The following is a 12039-nucleotide window of genomic DNA, read 5'->3' as shown; positions in this document are numbered from 1 at the left end:
GGCCATATTAGGCGTCAGAGATTTAATTCATCTTAATTTAATCAATCATCTTTTGAAGTCTGACCTTGGAGGGGAAAAACTGAAGCCTCTGTCTTGCCAGTTCTTGCTGATGCCAGACAGCTCTTTGCTGTGGGTTTCATTATTTTAGTGGGTTCAGGTCTAAGGAGGGAAAGGGCTTTTCGCAAAAGGGCACTTGTTCAGTTTTTACTGTCACCATAATAAATCTGGATGACCTCAAAAAGTACCTGAGTTGACAGTGACGCGTCGTAGCCACATGGGGGCAGTACGACACCACACATGAGGCCAAATCTTCACCCTGCGCTGTGTGATCGTCCCTGACAGAATTACATCAACGGTATGAACAGTGAGAATAATTTATACACAAATATATCCGATGGGTCATAAGAGGATAATATTTGTTAAAAAGCGTTCGCTCCAATATCACAAGTTTGATGTCAGCAGTCGTGCTCCTGTGCGCTCTTTGCGGATGTTGTGTCTGAACTTTCTGAGTATTGACAGACACCGGGCCTGTCTGGGATGGACACTATTTATGGCTCTGCTCGAGTTACTGCCAGTGACCTCGTAAAGAAATGAAGAATCTCTATGTAGGAGGGGATCAAAAGCAGAGGAACCAAGATGTCTGTTCTCATTAACCTTCATGGCCGCTCACAATCGATGACCACCGTCATGTTTTACCGCACAGCCGAGCTGCTGGGCGCATCCAAAATGGTACGTTTGAGCAGAAGAGAAGGTGAGACGCGCATTGGATCACACCTTTAGGTATGAAGCGTGAAGCAAACGGTGCACAAAGTACCTAAAACCTTACCTGAGTGTGGTTTGGTCCTTGTGCGCACACTAGAAAACTGGCTTCACTGGCCGCCAGGGCGCAGCGTAAGGTCGCCTCAGTAATTAGTGCTGTTTCAGGCGTCCTTTCTCCTATCATTAGCAAACAGGCCTTGCATTTTCTGCCTCAGGATCTGTGGAAGTTTGCCATCCAGACTTTTTCCAACAGGTTTTCTTGGATTGCCCTATTGTGTCATATGCAGGCCTAATGATGATTTTGTTCCCTCAGAAATGTGGAATTTCTGAACTTCCTTTTGATTATGCCTTTAGGTCGTCAGAACAGAAAGGCTGATTCCAAACGAAGTCCTGAGGTTCATTCACTGATGGCAGAAGCTGTGAGCCAAGTCACTGGATCACGTCTGAGCCGTCATTCACACTTCAAAATTAGGACTTTACACGCCTCAGTTTTTACGCGTGAGTTACCCCACCAGCTGTTTTGTCTGACTGCCAGTGTATTATTTAATTTTTTTTCCCCTCCTCTGGCATCTTCACTGGTTTTGCCATATTGGCAGTAAAACCCTGAGCTTTCTGTGTCATTATTTACACCGCGAAGTCTCCCAGATACTGGGTCGATGTATTTCATTATTACCCAAGGCTGATCTTACAGTCATTTCTCTTTGTGCTTTACATGATCATTAGCATAATCTAATTTATCTCATAAGACAAACATTTCTCACCGCTGAAGTCAGACAAATCAATTACAATCCGCTCATCTTACCTTGGCCACTTTTCCAGGCGTCCCCACACCAGAAAAAAAAACGGTGCCTTTCAAGGGGGGATTAATGCAGGAATATCGATCTATGAGGAAGAAATATTCCTCAGGTTATGAACAGATATTTCCCTAATGTTTTTCTCCCATGGGTGACGGTTATTGGGGGGAATAATTCCAGATGAGATCCTATAACCCCTGTCCCTGTTACATGACACGCCAGGAGGCCTTTATCCTATACCTTTCCCACAATATCACAATATATAAGGACGATTGTGCAACCTTTAACATGCCATTTGCTCTTAGGAGGAATGGAAATATAGTGGAATGTTTTCTTGTGTGTGTGTGTGTTTTTAAACAGATGGCTCTGTGAAAACAACTAGAAACGTAATGGGAGCTATAAGGCAGGTAAATTAAATTTCACACCGTTTAGCTGCGTTCTGAAAAGCGTTTGCGTCACATGATGTGGTGTGCTCTGATACTATCTGGCCCCTCTGACGAAGGATGGATGAGATAGGCTGAGTGCAATGGGCTGTTGCATCCATTAGTTGCCTCACTTTAAGATAAAAGGCCTCCGATCTCCATTGGGACACGCAGGTTCACTACTGTAGATGCGAACACTTGCCCGCGCAGACAGGATAAATTATGTTGTAGGAACTTTCTGGTGTTCACGTCCAGTTTCCACAGTCAAATTTCTTTAGTCTATTCTGTCTGCAAACCGGCTCAGCTGCCTGACAGCAGATTAAAGGGGAAGAAAAGCCCATGCAGCGTCTGGCGCTGTCCGTGGTGCTGAAACCAGGATCTTTACTTCGTGTTTTTTTTATCTGGATCTCGCAACTAAAGGGCTGCATGTACCTCACTCCCGGCGAACCTACATCAATGTCTAATCTGTTCTCAGTTCAAAGCCAGACAGATCGATTTGTAATAGATTCAAGCAAAGATTAATCGGCTGAAAACAACATACTGCACTTTCTCACTCCGTGCACAGGTGGCAAAAACAAAAGGGTCCAAAGGCGTTGAGGACAGTGACAGGCAAGGATGCTTGAGATGACTCCATGCTGAGATGCTGGATTTCATGACGTTGCATGACTCTTTTTGGAGTTAAAGATCTTCATAACGCTCCCAGCAGAAAATGCCTCCACTGACACAGAGTCCATCGGCCGGCAACGCTGGCAACAGGAACGCAAGGAAGACATCTGAATGAATCGGATACCCCTCACCTTGGGTCGTTAGCAGACATCGACCTCCCCTAAGTCTTAACGACTGCAAATACAGCGCAAAGCAATCAATCGCCATCAACACACTAGAATATTCTAGGGATGGAATAATTGATAGGCTGTCTCCTGGTGCGTAACGGAGAGGCTGCGGTGATTAAATTCTGTTTAACATCTTGGTGGGTTGAGGGTGGGGGTGTGGGGGGGTAGGAGGAGAAAGGAGGAGGAGGAGGAGGAGGGTTAGATTTACACCATCCGCGCGTAAAGCCGAGCTCAGAACCCAAAGTATTGATATCCACGACAGCATCTGTAACGTGACCGAAGTGGAGAGGCGAGGTAGGCTATTATTTGATGAGGAGGGGGCCATCGACTCATGCACCTGTCAGTCTGTCAGTCAGGGACAATGGCAACCTAGAGATCAGACCCCCCCCTCCCCAAAACACACACACACAGGCAACACAAATAATGAAGTGGTGATGATTGAACTGCCAGCTATGACCTCCAGCACTATTAGGCAAACTCCTGCGAATCAATACTTTCAGACAGTAGCAGGTTTTTTTTTTAAAAAGCCTCCCTTTACTGGGTCTATAATACAAATTTCTCGTTATGTATATGGTTATTTTGTACCCTTTTGAACTTTTATTATCAATTTGCAGAGGACTGAGGGAATTAAAAATGTGACAAAAAACTTGTTAAGATGAACTCTTTGCAGTCTATTAAAAAAAGACTGCCATGCATTTCATCTCTCCTTGGATCTATAGGTGTAGTTCTGGCTACTTGTAAACTACATGACATCAGTGAGGAAGAAGAAGGGGGTGTACGAGAGGAGCTGGTGAACTGGGCGGGCGCTGGTGCACGTGTTCTGAATGGGGAAGACGGACTCGCATCGCATCATGTCCAATCGATCCCTGCTCGGGAGGAGCGACGGGAGAGCAACTATCACTCCTGCATCACTATACCATCACTCTCATCAGCATCTCTCCGGCGACCGTAACGCCTCCGTGTGACAGACTCACGTAAAGGGGGGGATGAACTTGTGTGGAGTGTTCGCCAAAAACATCAGCCCGCAGCCGCTTTGGGGGAATTACGCACTTGTGATGACTTTCTCCTCAGTCTGATTTTCAGATGGGACTCGGCGAGATCATGGCAAATGGGACCACGGCGCAATTGCGCGAACCCTGTTTTCTCACCCGGTTTCGGAGGGCTGCTTCTTCGGCGTGGCAGTAGCCCTCCTCACTCCTGGTGGTGGTGGTGGTGGTGGTGCGCTGGCTCCGGGACCTGGACGAGAGGCTCTAAAGGATTGCCCCGTTTAGTCTGGGGGAAACAAAAATCTGTGGAGTTGGAACAGAGTGTGGCAAAAGCGCTCTACTATCTCACCTGGATCCTTTACAGTTGCCAGTGATCATGCCATCGATGTTATAGATTTGGGTAAGGTGCTGTTTTGTTCTTCAGATTCTATTAGTATAAATGCACGTTTCCATTCTTCATGTCTTTTCGTGGAGCGCGGTCAATAGGCTAATAAAATAGGACGGGGTCAGAGGGGGACTTTGTGGGTATGTGGAACATTTTTCCACGGGCTGCAGGGAGAGAAGGGGTGGTGACTGGCTGACTGACTCACTAAATGACTGGCGAACTGAAAGCAACTTTGATGTTCTTGGCTCAGAGCGCAGCGCACACATTTGTGTGTGTTTTTTTCATGCAGTGAGGATTTCCAGAGAAAACACTACTGATCTCCAAGTGACTCCTCTCCCTGCGTGATTGCTTTGCGTAAAAAAAGGAACACATGATGAGCCGACTGAAACGGCCATCGGTTCCGCTGACCGTGTGCAGCGCGTGCCGCCGCTAAGACCGCGGAAGATTGAGGTGAGATTGATGCAGTGTTTCATCACTGTGAGGTTAAATAAGCGATCGGTCGGAGCTCGCCGCTGCTTAGCACCTATTGAGTGATCTGATGCGCTGACCGGGCTCTTTTCACGCACCTTTCTAATCGCTTTGCATGGATTGCGATCGGCGGGGAAATACGGCGAGGAGCAGAGCGCAGACAGATGGGAGAGAGATGAGGTGCCGCCGCCGGGTTCTCCGGGCAGATTGCGCACGGAGGCAGGGAGGTGTGTTGCAGAACCTAATGGCCACACTCTATTGGGCACTTGCACGCACAGGAGCACACGCACACACTTTCTCTCTCTCTCTCTCTCTCTCTCTCTCTCTCTCTCTCTCTCTCTCTTTCTCTCTCTCTCCAATGCGCGCACGCACACACACAAACTGAGAGGAGGAGGTGGGGGGAAAAATTACTTGGTGCATGTTAATGGGCGCAGTAATGAGACCCAACCCCTATCGTGTTGTAATTGTTAGTCATCCTTGTCTCCACCCCTCCCTCTCCCTCTCCCCTCACCTCTCCTCTTCCTCTCCCTCCTCGCTTATATCTCCTCGCCGTCCCGCAGCTCGGCTCTGCAATTTGTACTGTATTGAGAGAGTGTAATTATTTCCCCATTGTTTTTTAGCGCGCGCGGCGCCGGCACTCCACAGAAAGTGGTGTCATTAGTGTGACAGGGCGGACAGGAGAGGAGAGAGGAGGGGAGGGGAGAGCCCGGCGGAGGGGATCGGTCCAGGGGACTTAATTCTCATTGACAGTCACATTAACACAGGAGCAGCACTCTTAATCCTGGGGAGATTACTCTCTCCAGCCTGACCCCCTGTCACCCAGCCGTCCTCCTCACACTCCCTCACACACTGTGACAAACACCTGTATGAGGGTGGCACTCTGATATCTGTGCTGCGCCTCCTGTCTGCAGTGGATGGCTTCTCCTCTGTCTTTGTCACCCCTTTTTTTTTCTCCTCCATAGCCCCCACCCTCCCTCCTCAGCCCCCACCTCACTTTTTTTCACAGATCCACACACACACACACACACTTGGCAATTACTCTTCACTCCAGGCTTTCTCTCTCATCTGGACCCTTCCTTTTTCAGCCCCCAATCCTCCTATAGCAACTCCCAGCGGTGGGACAGCCGGTATCCTCAGAAGGCTATTCGGCTCTACATGTCTCAACAGCCTCCTATCTACTTACCCCACAGAGGGCTGTTCGGGATGACTGGCTGGGAATGAGGAGGAGCAGGAGGAGGTGGGGGGGATCGTGTGTGCATTTGCGATTGTGCATGAGGACACAGCCAAGCAGAGAGGCGACGGACCGGCAGTCAGGAGGAAAAAGGGGAGAGCAAGGGAGGCGAGAGAAATGAGCTGGAGAGACAGAATATTTGAGAGATGAGGCGAAGGAAAGAGGTGTGTGAGAAACCGACAGCCTATATGTGAAATGAGGTGTGTGTCTGTGTAAGTAATAGCAGGAACTCTGCACAATGGAATCTTTTGACTCTGTGTGTGCTTGTTTGAAAAAACAGTGCACATGTGAGCTGATGATGATGATGATGATAACGTGTGTGCGTGCGAAAGGCTTTCTGGGTGATGTGAATAAGTAGGAATTAGGGCCTGTAGGACCAGTGAGGTGACAGCTGCGTGACAGATTGGAAATCACCTCCACACACACTGGTATTAACAGACTGACTGTGATGAGTGGATACTTCCCATCTGAGAGGAGGAGGAGATCAAAAATAAAAATAAAAAAAAAGACCAGAGAGGAATGAGAGGAGAAGCATTCTTTCATGTCATGGGCAGAAGAGATGGAGAAAGGCCTCTCTCATTTGTAAATGACAGTGTCCTGGACAGCTTTTCATCTCGGGGAGCTTCTGGGTGTATTGAGTCAGAGAGCATGAATGGGCGTCATGCAGCAGCAGTGGAAAATAACACCTTCACTCATCCTCGTGAAACCAGGCTGAGAGACAACCCACGCTGGGGCTGATGGGTCTTCTCAAACTGGAGATCCGTGACACTAATGGAGGAAGGGGAGATATTAGATCAGGGAGTGAGAGTATGGTGTGTATCTCTCTCTAGACTCAACCACAAAACCACAATTGGACAGAGGTCACGACCTGTGGTGACTGAGGGTAAAGTTCAGTGGTTGCTGACAGGCCAGAGTGGTACCATATGATACCTTATTAATTGTGTGGGATGGCTTACACTACATACACTGAGTTTAGGCCTCTGTGGATAACATCTATCTATCTATCTATCTATCTATCTATCTATCTATCTATCTATCTATCTATCTATCTATCTATCTATCTATCTATCTATCTATCTATCTANTCTATCTATCTATCTATCTATCTATCTATCTATCTATCTATCTATCTATCTATCTATCTATCTATCTATCTATCTATCTATCTATCTATCTATCTGAGGTGATTCTCACGTTTACCTTCAAGCAACATTTCAGGTTCCAGCTGGTCCTGAAATTGGAGCTCTTATGTTGGAGCTCCACACCTGTGTGCCTCGTCCTCCCCTCTCTCCTTTGTCAGTCAGTCATTCAGTCAGCGACAGTGAGGCGTCAGATTCCCATAACACCGTCCAAACCTCCCTCTAACTCCATCTAACAGGTCCGTCTTTGACTGACGGCTCACACCGCCACATGGCCTCCTCCTGGTCCATCCACCCGTCCACAGAAGACACGGTGGAAGACACAGCAGCACGTATCACGCTGCTCCCATGTCTTGAAAGCAGTCAACAGATTGAGGGTTAGTGGATTATTGTTCATTATGTGTCAAGTGCTTTTAAAGGATCAGTCGTGTACCATTGAGGGATTATTTTTTTTTAAACATCTGCTGGAGTCTTAGAGTAATTAATTTACGTTCAATTTGAGTCATTTTCAATCGGAGGGGAGTTTTGAGGATGTCGTAATCCTTTTGCGAAAACTGAAAATAACACCACTTCACAGGCCTCAAGGTGATTTTCTCCGCAGCTCCGACTCACTTTGACCATGACAAATCTCCCTAAGTGATAGTAATGATTGTAATTGAACAGGCACAGTTCCTTCCCACAGTGCTCTATCTATCACCTTGGACGCAATCTGCCGCTTCCACTTGTGTGTGTGTGTGTGTGTGTGTGCCTTTTTTTCCTTTTTTTTTTTTCCAGTGTGTGTGTGTGACTCTTCAACAGACCGTGCGTCCCCCGTTCACGCCCCTCTGGCAGCTGGCAGATGTGCCGGTACCCGTGAGTGACAGTGTGAGTGTGTTTGTGGGATTATGAAAAGCTCCCACCGTGCTCTGCTGTGCGGGTCCACTGTGAAGCCGCGGTGCAGTGGTGGCGGAGCCTGGGGCGGTCATCACAGCAGCCCTCAAACAATGCTGCAGCTCATGAGGGAGGGGGTTTAACCCCGCGGGGTGCAGAGCATAAAAGAAGGGACGCTTGTGGACAGATAGGGGAGGAGAGGAATAACAAAAAAAAAAACGACATAACAGAGAGTGGCAGGAGAGGAAGCCAGGGCCCAGTGTGGGGAAAAGGCTTCGGCAGGAGAGCAGTGTTCAGGGCTGAGGTGGAATCTGTCAGAGGAGCGAACGAGTGTAAATGTGTGCACGGTTTATGTGTGTGTGCTGGAGGTGATGGCTTTGTAATGAAAACAGCAGGCAGCCAGCGGTCAAGGGTCCCTCTTGGTGGCTGAATGATGTCAGTCACCAGCAGACAATAGCCTCCCTCGGGGATGGCTGCTCTGATGAGGATGAATGATTGTTATCTGTATGCGTGTGAGCGAGTACAACCGCCCAAATCGATTCACCTTAACTGTAATTTACAGTAAATCATCCACAAAGTGGATTGGACTTTCTGTTGCACAAATTGCATATTATGAGTACGGCTATGAAGCAGCTATTTACATTTCAATCAAACTTAAGATATTCATGCGTCAGTCGCGCACATTTTGTGGACTCATCTCCAAATTGAGAACAAAAACAGCTTAAAGAAAACCATTAATTTTTGTTGTTTCTTGCTTGTGTTTAGGAGATTTTAGTCGAGTTAGGATAAGTCTCTAGGAAGCGAGCAGATAGATGTTCTTTATTGGCCATACAGGTGAATTCATTTTCTTTTGGTCAGTACCAAGTAAGTGCACAAAATAAACACCACAGTACAAATCCTCTTCCCAATAGACAAGATTTGTAAAAGTAGAGCAATGCCTTCCACTAATTCCGTCAATGTGTGTGAGCGAGAGTTGATCTGACGTCCTCCTCCTCGATGATAAAGAACTGATTTGTGTGTATGGCAAGCCTATGCATCTACAAGCCCTGGTGTAATTGTATAAAAACGTTTCCGTGTCAGCAGATCCGTTTCCTGATATCTGTGTATGATCCCTGTATGGAGCTGCTTTGTGGTGTGTGCTGGAAGGTTAGAGGCCCTGCTTGTCTCAGGGGAGCGGAGTGATATGGTGTCATGCTCCGGAGACTCACAGACAAATTAATTCACTTATTGACACTGCTGACACGTCTCAGTGACTTTGTAAAATGAACAATTGATCAGGCTTCCCTTCTCTCCCCACTCTCTGTCTTTGTCTCTCTCTTGCTCTCTCACACTCTATTTTCCTGACTTCTTTCTTTCATTTCTTTCTCCTTTCCCTCCTTCTTCTTTTCCCTCTCCGTCCTCCACCTCCAACTCTTTTCATCCGTAGGTTTCCTCCTTTCCCTACCGCTTTTTTTTCCCCTTTTCTGCTGGCATCAAGCTCTCATTTTCATTTGAGTAGCCAATTGACAGGCGTGGCACGTACGGTAATTAATATAATTACGCGCAAGCTGGTCATTAGCAGCAGAGGGGACTGATATAATCAAGACGTCAGTTTGTCTGCATATATGAGTTTCTGTGGATGTGCAGAGACAGCAAAAGAGAGAGAACGTGCGTGTCTGTGAGAGTGAAGAAGTGAGTGTGCGTTTTTACCTGTGTGTGTGTATTAAACTAAAGCAGCTGTGCGAAGGTGTCATGAGGCCCCAGAGTTGGGCTTCAGCGAGTGTTTGTCCACCGCTTTCGTCCGGGTCAAAGGAGTAGCTACGACTACAGAGAGCTCATAGAAAATCAAAGCAGGCTTCACATCAAGGTTGTTTATTTTCCATTAATCATAATTTGGGCACAAAACAAAATGAATGGCTGCTGCTCTCGGGAGACTTTCTGTCAGGGCCTTGGTCTGCTTTTGTTTGGCTTCAGGCCGCCATTCGATACCAGCGGCCACGGAAGAAGGGTCCAGTCAGAGTTGGCGATACACTGCTGCACACATAGACACATACACACATACTTTGTTCCTGACTGTTTTTTTTTTTTGGTGCTTTTTCTTTGTACAGAAATTCAGACAGATCACTTGCTGGGTTTTGTAGAGAAACAATGTTTTATTACTGGGCTAGGTTGCGCTGTCTCCCTCCTGCCCTGCTGTGGTTCACCAGTTCTCTCCTCCATACATGTCCTTGTTTTGATCCTTTGACAGGCTGGGAAAACCAGAAAAAACTTGTGGACAATATGAGAACCGGAGAGAAGAACCGATGCTCACAGAGAAAGAAATGAAAACGCACACTCCAGACAAAAGAATCAGCTTCCAATTACTTCCAAAATGGTCCTTTATGTTGCGAAGGTATAACAAAAACACCACATTTTGCATTATTATTCTATTCTTGTCCTTACGCTACGATCTACGATTAGTGTTTTGCTGCTGGTAACAAAGAAGATCGGGATGTGAAAAGCAACTTTGCATTTGTTTTTGTGCATGATAGTGTGAATAAAATGTGTGCACTGGCTGGTGTGCACACGGGATAGTGTGAAATCAGTCTAGCGGGAAGGCAGATCAGCGGTGGAGACGGAGAGCCGAGCGAGTGAGCAGAACAGTGCATAAAGATTGCGCCTCGCCATTCTAAATCACAGTGTTTACTTGTTTTTTTTTTTTTTTTTTTATCACAAAAGCAAGCTACAGTCAGCGAGAATAAAAGAGGAGTAACAACAGGAGAAAGGCATCAATATTGTAGATACCTAGTTTGTCTAGAGTGCAGAGGGGAAGAAGAAGACCTGTCAAAATACGTGTGGGTGTGTACAGTCATCTAAAAGTGTCTCTTTTTCTTTCTATCTCTCCATCCATCTTCCATTGCTGAGGGACACTGACTTTTAATGGCCTTTTATTGCTTTATTAGAGTGCAGCAGATTTACGGGCCGGGCCGTGCCTCTGTCTGTCAGCGGCTCTGAGGAGGGCTTCTCTGATCTATGTCCGACCAAGCTGGCTGTCTGGGTTGTAAACGACAAACTTGTAAAGAGGAAACCAGGGACTTGGCCTCGGCCGCAGACTTGTTGTGTTAGCGAACTAATGTTTATTAGCCTGTTAGTGTTTTCTCCCCCTTCATAAAACGGCCTACATCTCCCTCCTTCCCCCCTTCCTCCTCGGCTCTAGTGGAAGAGGTTGTTAAAACGCTTTAATAAGACTCGCTAGCAATGTCTGAATGTGGCAGATACATTCAGCGAAGCCCAGCCATGAAGCAAACACTCCTGTTCAGCCTGTGTCGACTATATAACACCTACAGTATACAGTGATCTGTATAGGTGAGTGGCGGTCTGTGTGTATGTCCTGTTCATAGGTAGATGAAACTGAACTATATATGTAAATGGACTCCGCTATTGTGTTTTGCATGTGTGTACCAGCTGGAGGGGTGAATCCAGACTCCCTGGAGTGACTGGTCGCCTGCTTCGACACATGAAACATGCATCGGAGCTCTGATCATATCTGACTTTTATCTATGAAAGTGAGAAAGGAGAAGAGAGCGAGAGAGAGATAGAGGGTGTAGAAGTGTCGAGAAAAAGCAGTGGAGGGGAGTTGGTGGAGGGACAAGGAGAGGAGAGACAAAGTGCAACCTTGGAAAACACCAAAAAATAGAGAGACAAAAATAGATTAATTTTCTAGGCTGCTGCACATGCCGCCCCCCGCCCCCACTTCCTCTAAAACACACATATATTTCTTGGTCACCGGATCCTGAGACGATGGCTTGTGCAACAAGGTGGGATTTAGACTTAAGTGCAGGCCGATCAATTGAGCTGTAATGGTACCTTAGTGCCAAGGCCATTCTCTGAACTCTGCAGTCAATACCAGAGACAGGTAATGGTCCTGAATTCAGACCTTCACTCACAACTCTCTTTCCTCTCTTTCTCCCCACCCGGACATTCCAGCAAACAGAGGGTCTTCCACTTAATTGCTATTTGGTTTATCGAAGGAAACACTACAGTGGAGGAGGTGTGAAGGGTCCGAATGAACGGCGGTAAACAGGTCCAGTGTAGCTACATGTGTCTCACTTAGCTTCTGACCTCTTTTTCCGGTCAAATACCTTTTATTCATGCCTTATGATATATTTTTGGATGTTTTTTTTTTTTTTTGTT

General features: G+C 46.8%; 1 protein-coding gene across 1 annotated transcript in view; it reads left to right on the top strand.

Annotated features, from left to right (window-relative positions):
* The first annotated feature begins 4129 nt into the window (after positions 1–4129).
* LOC103359868 (protein FAM19A4) overlaps positions 4130–12039 on the top strand; it is a 38417-nt gene continuing 30507 nt past the window's right edge. The window contains 1 exon segment of the mRNA XM_074465724.1: positions 4130–4194. The gene's annotated coding sequence lies outside the window, so the exon portion shown is untranslated.

Source organism: Stegastes partitus, unplaced genomic scaffold (assembly GCF_000690725.1).
Source record: "Stegastes partitus isolate 25-593 unplaced genomic scaffold, Stegastes_partitus-1.0.2 Scaffold402, whole genome shotgun sequence".
NCBI lineage: Eukaryota > Metazoa > Chordata > Actinopteri > Pomacentridae > Stegastes > Stegastes partitus.
This window is presented reverse-complemented; position numbering and strand designations above follow the sequence as displayed.